This window comes from Lepisosteus platostomus, chromosome 5 (assembly GCF_059453375.1).
Source record: "Lepisosteus platostomus isolate fLepPlt1 chromosome 5, fLepPlt1.hap1, whole genome shotgun sequence".
Taxonomy (NCBI): Eukaryota; Metazoa; Chordata; class Actinopteri; order Semionotiformes; family Lepisosteidae; genus Lepisosteus; species Lepisosteus platostomus.
This window is the reverse complement of record NC_142615.1, coordinates 65,446,554-65,454,793: the sequence shown is the minus strand read 5'-3', so window position 1 is coordinate 65,454,793 and position 8,240 is coordinate 65,446,554. Positions and strand designations below refer to the sequence as shown.

At 47.1% G+C, this 8,240-nt stretch overlaps 5 non-coding genes and 1 pseudogene across 5 annotated transcripts; 5 read left to right on the top strand and 1 right to left on the bottom strand.

The window, feature by feature from the left end:
• Positions 1 to 1,521: 1,521 nt before the first annotated feature.
• On the bottom strand, positions 1,522 to 1,680 carry LOC148671429 (U1 spliceosomal RNA). Its single transcript, XR_015938679.1, has one exon. It is a non-coding gene; the product is annotated as a U1 spliceosomal RNA (small nuclear RNA).
• Positions 1,681 to 5,076: 3,396 nt separating this feature from the next.
• Positions 5,077 to 5,195, top strand: LOC148671428 (5S ribosomal RNA; annotated as a pseudogene).
• Positions 5,196 to 5,732: 537 nt separating this feature from the next.
• Positions 5,733 to 5,851, top strand: LOC148671427 (5S ribosomal RNA). Its single transcript, XR_015937950.1, has one exon. It is a non-coding gene; the product is annotated as a 5S ribosomal RNA (ribosomal RNA).
• A 537-nt stretch (positions 5,852 to 6,388) lies between these two features.
• LOC148671426 (5S ribosomal RNA) lies at positions 6,389 to 6,507 on the top strand. Its single transcript, XR_015938724.1, has one exon. It is a non-coding gene; the product is annotated as a 5S ribosomal RNA (ribosomal RNA).
• Positions 6,508 to 7,048: 541 nt separating this feature from the next.
• On the top strand, positions 7,049 to 7,167 carry LOC148671425 (5S ribosomal RNA). Its single transcript, XR_015937949.1, has one exon. It is a non-coding gene; the product is annotated as a 5S ribosomal RNA (ribosomal RNA).
• A 537-nt stretch (positions 7,168 to 7,704) lies between these two features.
• On the top strand, positions 7,705 to 7,823 carry LOC148671424 (5S ribosomal RNA). The gene has a single exon (XR_015938815.1). It is a non-coding gene; the product is annotated as a 5S ribosomal RNA (ribosomal RNA).
• Positions 7,824 to 8,240: the final 417 nt, after the last annotated feature.

Below are 8,240 nucleotides of genomic sequence, written 5' to 3'. Positions count from 1 at the left end.
CCCTGCCTAAAGTGACGCGTCCCTTTCTCAGCCCGAAACGCAAGCAAGACACCAGCAGCGCTCCTTGTAGGTTTCCGTAGTGTAGCGGCTATCATGTTTGCCTACCACGCGAAAAGTCCCCGGTTCGAGACCAGGTGGAAGCAGCCTCGTTTTGCACGCTCCTGTACTTCACAGAGGTCTTGAACGACCGGTCATTTGTTCCCAATGTATTTCCGGTGCCTTCATGCACTCTTGTACCAAACGCACGTTCCTTCTGTACGTGGAGCCGATCATTTGCAATTGGGCTGTGCTGACAGACCAGGACGAGCTCTGTCGGCTCAAAAGCAGCGCAGGACCTGCAAGAACAACAGAAAGATTAGCATCCAGCGGGGGCCTCTTAGTGAGCCCAAGATCTCATCAAGAATCGGCTCCAGCAACAGGGCTGGGCGCATTGTTCCATTCTCCGACCACTCTCGGTGTAAACAAGTCCCTCCTGGTCTCTGCTTGAAATGCACTTTCCTGCGTTTGCTTTGGTGTAACTGGCTTCCCATGCATGGGCGAATGTGAAGAAGATCCTTAGTAAGTCATTGAAGAAAACCAAGAAGAGGTCGGAGTGGCCTCTGTCGTTCATCAACGATCCAGTCAGGCAGTACTCCTCCTATTCTGCCAGTATGCGGATTCGAACCGGGGTTGTTGCGGCCACAACACAAATTCTGAGCACTATACGATCACAGCGAGTTACCGAGACATACACAGCCAGTAGGAAAGGAAGTACTCTCTTTGTGTGACACTAGTCGGAAAAGTCCTGACGCTGCATTTCAACTGAGCCCTAGTATACATCAACCCTTCGACACTCTGAGTGCCAACTCTCTTGTGTGTTTTCTCCATCAAGCAGGTCATGAAGGCAGCAATTACAGTTTGCTTACATGACGCACGCACAACATGGCTGTATGTTCCCATATGGTCTAGCGGTTACGATACCTGATCTTCACCCAGGTGGCCTGGTTTCAGCTCCTTGTATGAGAACGTGTCAGTTTTGCCTTCTGCTTTCCAAAGATCAGCACCATGTTTTACGCCTCCCCCGAATATCGAAGCTGTCTCTAAATCTGCAAATGAAGATGAGTCGATAAACCACTTGTTTTTCGTATAACTATACATATATTCATTTATTACTGATTTCATTCATTGAGCACGGATACAATAGAGGTACAGCCATTCACTGTTTGACATGTCTGCACTGGTACAGAACCTAGCAATCAGAAAACGGGTGAAACTGTCTTGAGAATTAGCATACAGTACCGAGGCCCCCATGACCAAATAAAGGCTAACCTCGATAATCACAATCATAAACAGCAAAACGACTGACTTTGAAAAGGGAATGAATGTCCGGAAGGAGTAGTGTAACCAGCTTGAAATGCTTCTCCGGACCTCTAACTAAAAGAAACCGGGAACCAGCAGTGGCATCGACTCCTTTCGAACTGGGATCCTATCGCAGCTCGTGGTGTCCTAACTCTCCCGTATCTGATATTGGACCAAGCACATCAGGAGAGAGCGCGAACGCAGTCCCCCACTACCAGAAATTATGCAGATTCCACATTTGGGGAATTCGCAGGGGTCAGCACAGCCGGAGTGCAATGGCCGAGCCTCGCCCTGGGTGAATCGATTTTTTAAGAACTTTATTTTCTTTTCACAAAAAAATACAGGACATCACAAATTAGAAAGCTTTACATTTATATACATACTTAAAACAGTATATATAATCACATCTCATTACATTTTCACACGGTACCAGTTATATAGCAACAATTTATTTTTTTCTGGTGCAAATCACATTCTTTACTTAAACATGATAATGTTTTTCACAGTTTCTTGAGATATTGACCTATGCTCTCAATTTCCCACAGATTTTCTGCTTCCTCCCTCCCTTCTCTCCACAGATCTCTGAAGTAATAGTTCTCTAGGGTGATGAACAGGGCCAGGCTACCTGCTGCCTTGACTGGGACCTCGATGCCTTTGAACAGCCCCATGTTCCTCACTCTCCACAGGGCGTCTTTGCCACTGTTCACCACGGCCCAGATCCTGTCAAACACGTCAGGAGGAAGTTTGACAGGAGGGATGCCGTTGTAGCGGCAATGCTTGTTAATAAGACAGAATTAGGCGGTGGCCTAAATGAGGCCCCATCTCACCCTCCATCTTTGTGGTGCAGCCACAGAGAAAGTATTCATGCAGGTTGATTTAAAGATGTTTTGTTTTGATAATGGACAGCTCCCAGATGGGGATGCACTTAGCTTAGCCTGGCTATCATGATCAATGGTCATCCGTTGGTGCCTATCTGTCTAGGGAGTGCCGAATGGACATCTGGACTGCATTCCTAAGTGTCAAGAGTAAGTGACTCATATCTCACCTTGACCAACCAATCAGGGACTGGCAGGGCGTGGTAATACCACGTGGGTCTCTAATGCCCGCCAAACTCTCAACCAATCAGCATACATCTATGTCTTGGTCAAAAAGGGAGTGCAAGCTCAGATCGGGGCTCTCCTTGGTCATTTTCGCGCATCCTCAGAGACAATCACGTGACAACTGCTGTTGTCTGCAAAGGGACTTGGACTTTGTTCTAAGCGCGAGGCCGAGGATCCCATACGTACTCAGAATTCTACCAACGTGAATGATCCGCTTGATCAACGGCAGCCTACAGTTGGACCCTCATCGACAACCTGAATAGCTTATTCAGAAGCAGCGCTGGACCAGGAACGAACCAGCTTCTTCCCAGGCAAAAGAGTGACTTGTGAGGACTCGCGGTCACGCTCTGTGCATAGAGACTTTCTACTAGCCAGCTGGACTGCTGGTAGATCTCCTCGGAGCAACGACTGCCCTGTGCGCCGCAGTCAGATTTCTCCGCCCGTCCTACTCCGAGCTGTACCTCAACTGGTTGGCCGGTAGCCAGAGGACGCCGGGACAACGCCCATTGGACAACCGCTGGAACAGAGGCTGCAACAGAGCCTGTCAGCTGGTTTGGTGTTCATGCCGGGAGATTCCAAATCCATACACAGTGGATAAGTAAACCCCATGTTCTACATTGTGTCTCGAGAATTCAATTGTACCTCAACACAAGTTGTTATCAATTTAATTCATGAGTAATGTATTTACTTCCGAGTTTAGAGTAACAGTGGGTAATAACACTGATTAGCGAACGATATATATTGACATATATTCTCTGTTGTGTATCTCTTTGTGTTGGCATCTCTTCGAGATTATATACCTCGTATATTGATAACCCTCACAGTAAGGTCTGCCGCTCGTATCCAGGCAGACTAGTATATGTTTGGTGCACAATTTATATGAATAAATGTATCTCATGTATTGAACCCGTGTGTGTGCGTTGTTAGTTGTTCTGACGATTGATTTTCTAAAAGCCACAACGAACAACCTCGTGATTACTGCTACAATTAATAATTGTCTCAGTAAACCCATCAAACCTCTACAACCACGATACACCACCATAAACTATATTAATTTAGGAACATAAACATATAGTGTAAACTGTATATGGCTGGTATTGGTAGTTTAAAGAAAAAAAACACACCAGTATTCCACTTTCTTCCTAAACATTTTAAGCATCAAAGTCTTACATGTAGTAAGATTTTACCACGTTTCGGAAACGTTTTTACATGCTCCTTCTGACCATCTTAACTTTATATACTTTGTGAAAAGTCATAAGATATTAACATTTTCTGTGAATGTGCTCGTTATCGGAGTAAACAAAAGCATACTTTTAGAATTTGATTAAAAGGGAATATAATATGGAATCACGTACCTAAAGAAATTAATGACAATATAATTATTTTTATGTACTGTAGCTCAAATAGTAGTATAATACACTTTCTATGGATACATGTGCTTCTACGCAACGCAGAAGCACATCCACAAGTTACATTACCTAGCTAAGAGAGGACATTGGCTAGCCATTATGATAAATACAGTGGAAAAAAGCAATTGGGAAAATAAGACCAGCTGATCTGTTATATATACCAGGAAGAGAACAGAATATGATTTTTTTCTGTTCGAAACGTGTGTTGTCTTTATGAAATTCATGTATTTTAAACGTTTAATTAAGAAGAAAAAAACTTACAGAAAGATACTAAGCTGATCACGCGATAGAAAGATCACCCGTTTTTCGCGCATAAAAAGTGGCTATTAACTGGGTGAACTGTTATTAACTGGAGTCAACTGGGTGAAAACACATAATATGAACATGAAACAAAACAAAAAATAAAAATAAGATACAATCTACAGACATTAAAACCGGTGTCATGGAAATATAACTATCAAGGAAGCCACAAGAGAGAGTTCTCACCTGAGTAAGGTCTTTATTTCAATATTGGGAGCAACCAGAGACTCAATTTGTTCCAAGCAGTACAGGGTTTTCATAAGACGTTGCGCTGTAAAAAAGCTCAGCGCTTTGTCCCTTCTAAAACTTCCACTTTCCCTAAGAGAAAACAGATTACATCAAAAAGCAAAAGAAGAAGCACTAGATATGTTATTCAAAGCTTATCAGTTACTTTCAGCTAATTCTAACGACCCAGACAGCATATATTGTTTTGGTACATTGTCTTCTAAAGTAACCTAAACAGTGTACTTTGTTGACGCACTGTTTTCTAAAATTCTGCACGTACTGTAGCACAGCAATTACATCCTTGAAATATATTATCTAAAAGCCCCAATATATTTCTTTGCAAAGCTCTCTACATTTTAAGAATCAATTTACTTATTAGATTTCCACTTAAAGACTTGTTCGGCTGGCGTTCGGGGAGTCGCGTTTTTCAGAATTGTATTGAGATCGTTTTCCACAGAGCTCAGATGTCAAAGCACAGCAGCAGCTCTCCACAGCGATCCTCTATAGCGCCCTTTCTCCCGCAGCTCCGTCCTCATTGGAAGGAAGCAAGAGTGAAAGGCTGAAGTGAAATAGAGCGGGGACGAAGGCAGTGAAGAGAGAGAACGTGGGAAGAAGAGAAAAACGCAAGGGAAAAAAAGCAGCGTCGTAAAAGAGGTGACGGAGCTGTCCTCTCAATAAGAAGGGTGCCAGCGAGCCTTGCGTTCGCTTACGGCCACACCCCCTTGAGCACGCCTGCTCTCGTCTGATCTCGGAAGCTAAACAGGGATGGGCCTGGTTAGTACTTGGATGGGAGACCGCCTGGGAATACCAGGTGCTGTAAGCTTTTAAGCGCAGGAGGCGCCCTATCCCCGCTCGCTCGCTCATTCCCCTGTTCACACGTGCAGTGCGGCTTGTCCGTCTGTTTATTTGTCAGCTTTGGCGAGACACGGGTGCTTGTGTATTAGCGTGAGCGTTTTTTATTCTGATCAGGAACAGTTTAACAAGTCCGCAAAGGATCGAGGAAAGGTTTATCGCCAGCTGAAAAGAGACACAGCGTTACGGCTGTGGAGACTTGTTCGGCTGGCATTCGGAGAGTCGCGTTTTTCAGAATTGTATTGAGATCGTTTTCCACAGAGCTCAGATGTCAAAGCACAGCAGCAGCTCTCCACAGCGATCCTCAATAGCGCCCTTTCTCCCGCAGCTCCGTCCTCATTGGAAGGAAGCAAGAGTGAAAGGCTGAAGTGAAATAGAGCGGGGACGAAGGCAGTGAAGAGAGAGAACGTGGGAAGAAGAGAAAAACGCAAGGGAAAAAAAGCAGCGTCGTAAAAGAGGTGACGGAGCTGTCCTCTCAATAAGAAGGGTGCCAGCGAGCCTTGCTCTCGCTTACGGCCACACCCCCTTGAGCACGCCTGATCTCGTCTGATCTCGGAAGCTAAACAGGGATGGGCCTGGTTAGTACTTGGATGGGAGACCGCCTGGGAATACCAGGTGCTGTAAGCTTTTAAGCACAGGAGGCGCCCTATCCCCGCTCGCTCGCTCATTCCCCTGTTCACACGTGCAGTGCGGCTTGTCCGTCTGTTTATTTGTCAGCTTTGGCGAGACACGGGTGCTTGTGTATTAGCGTGAGCGTTTTTTATTCTGATCAGGAACAGTTTTACAAGTCCGCAAAGGATCGAGGAAAGGTTTATCGCCAGCTGAAAAGAGACACAGCGCTTCGGCTGTGGAGACTTGTTCGGCTGGCGTTCGGAGAGTCGCGTTTTTCAGAATTGTATTGAGATCGTTTTCCACAGAGCTCAGATGTCAAAGCACAGCAGCAGCTCTCCACAGCGATCCTCTATAGCGCCCTTTCTCCCGCAGCTCCGTCCTCATTGGAAGGAAGCAAGAGTGAAAGGCTGAAGTGAAATAGAGCGGGGACGAAGGCAGTGAAGAGAGAGAACGTGGGAAGAAGAGAAAAACGCAAGGGAAAAAAAGCAGCGTCGTAAAAGAGGTGACGGAGCTGTCCTCTCAATAAGAAGGGTGCCAGCGAGCCTTGCTCTCGCTTACGGCCACACCCCCTTGAGTACGCCTGATCTCGTCTGATCTCAGAAGCTAAACAGGGATGGGCCTGGTTAGTACTTGGATGGGAGACCGCCTGGGAATACCAGGTGCTGTAAGCTTTTAAGCGCAGGAGGCGCCCTATCCCCGCTCGCTCGCTCGCTCATTCCCCTGTTCACACGTGCAGTGCGGCTTGTCCGTCTGTTTATTTGTCAGCTTTGGCGAGACACGGGTGCTTGTGTATTAGCGTGAGCGTTTTTTATTCTGATCAGGAACAGTTTTACAAGTCCGCAAAGGATCGAGGAAAGCTTTATCGCCAGCTGAAAAGAGACACAGCGCTTCGGCTGTGGAGACTTGTTCGGCTGGCGTTCGGAGAGTCGCGTTTTTCAGAATTGTATTGAGATCGTTTTCCACAGAGCTCAGATGTCAAAGCACAGCAGCAGCTCTCCACAGCGATCCTCTATAGCGCCCTTTCTCCCGCAGCTCCGTCCTCATTGGAAGGAAGCAAGAGTGAAAGGCTGAAGTGAAATAGAGCGGGGACGAAGGCAGTGAAGAGATCGAACGTGGGAAGAAGAGAAAAACGCAAGGGAAAAAAAGCAGCGTCGTAAAAGAGGTGACGGAGCTGTCCTCTCAATAAGAAGGGTGCCAGCGAGCCTTGCTCTCGCTTACGGCCACACCCCCTTGAGCACGCCTGATCTCGTCTGATCTCGGAAGCTAAACAGGGATGGGCCTGGTTAGTACTTGGATGGGAGACCGCCTGGGAATACCAGGTGCTGTAAGCTTTTAAGCGCAGGAGGCGCCCTATCCCCGCTCGCTCGCTCATTCCCCTGTTCACACGTGCAGTGCGGCTTCTCCGTCTGTTTATTTGTCAGCTTTGGCGAGACACGGGTGCTTGTGTATTAGCGTGAGCGTTTTTTATTCTGATCAGGAACAGTTTTACAAGTCTGCAAAGGATCGAGGAAAGGTTTATCGCCAGCTGAAAAGAGACACAGCGCTTCGGCTGTGGAGACTTGTTCGGCTGGCGTTCGGAGAGTCGCGTTTTTCAGAATTGTATTGAGATCGTTTTCCACAGAGCTCAGATGTCAAAGCACAGCAGCAGCTCTCCACAGCGATCCTCTATAGCGCCCTTTCTCCCGCAGCTCCGTCCTCATTGGAAGGAAGCAAGAGTGAAAGGCTGAAGTGAAATAGAGCGGGGACGAAGGCAGTGAAGAGAGAGAACGTGGGAAGAAGAGAAAAACGCAAGGGAAAAAAAGCAGCGTCGTAAAAGAGGTGACGTAGCTGTCCTCTCAATAAGAAGGGTGCCAGCGAGCCTTGCTCTCGCTTACGGCCACACCCCCTTGAGCACGCCTGATCTCGTCTGATCTCAGAAGCTAAACAGGGATGGGCCTGGTTAGTACTTGGATGGGAGACCGCCTGGGAATACCAGGTGCTGTAAGCTTTTAAGCGCAGGAGGCGCCCTATCCCCGCTCGCTCGCTCATTCCCCTGTTCACACGTGCAGTGCAGCTTGTCCGTCTCTTTATTTGTCAGCTTTGGCGAGACACGGGTGCTTGTGTATTAGCGTGAGCGTTTTTTATTCTGATCAGGAACAGTTTTACAAGTCCGCAAAGGATCGAGGAAAGGTTTATCGCCGGCTGAAAAGAGACACAGCGCTTCGGCTGTGGAGACTTGTTCGGCTGGCGTTCGGAGAGTCGCGTTTTTCAGAATTGTATTGAGATCGTTTTCCACAGAGCTCAGATGTCAAAGCACAGCAGCAGCTCTCCACAGCGATCCTCTATAGCGCCCTTTCTCCCGCAGCTCCGTCCTCATTGGAAGGAAGCAAGAGTGAAAGGCTGAAGTGAAAAAGAGCGGGGACGA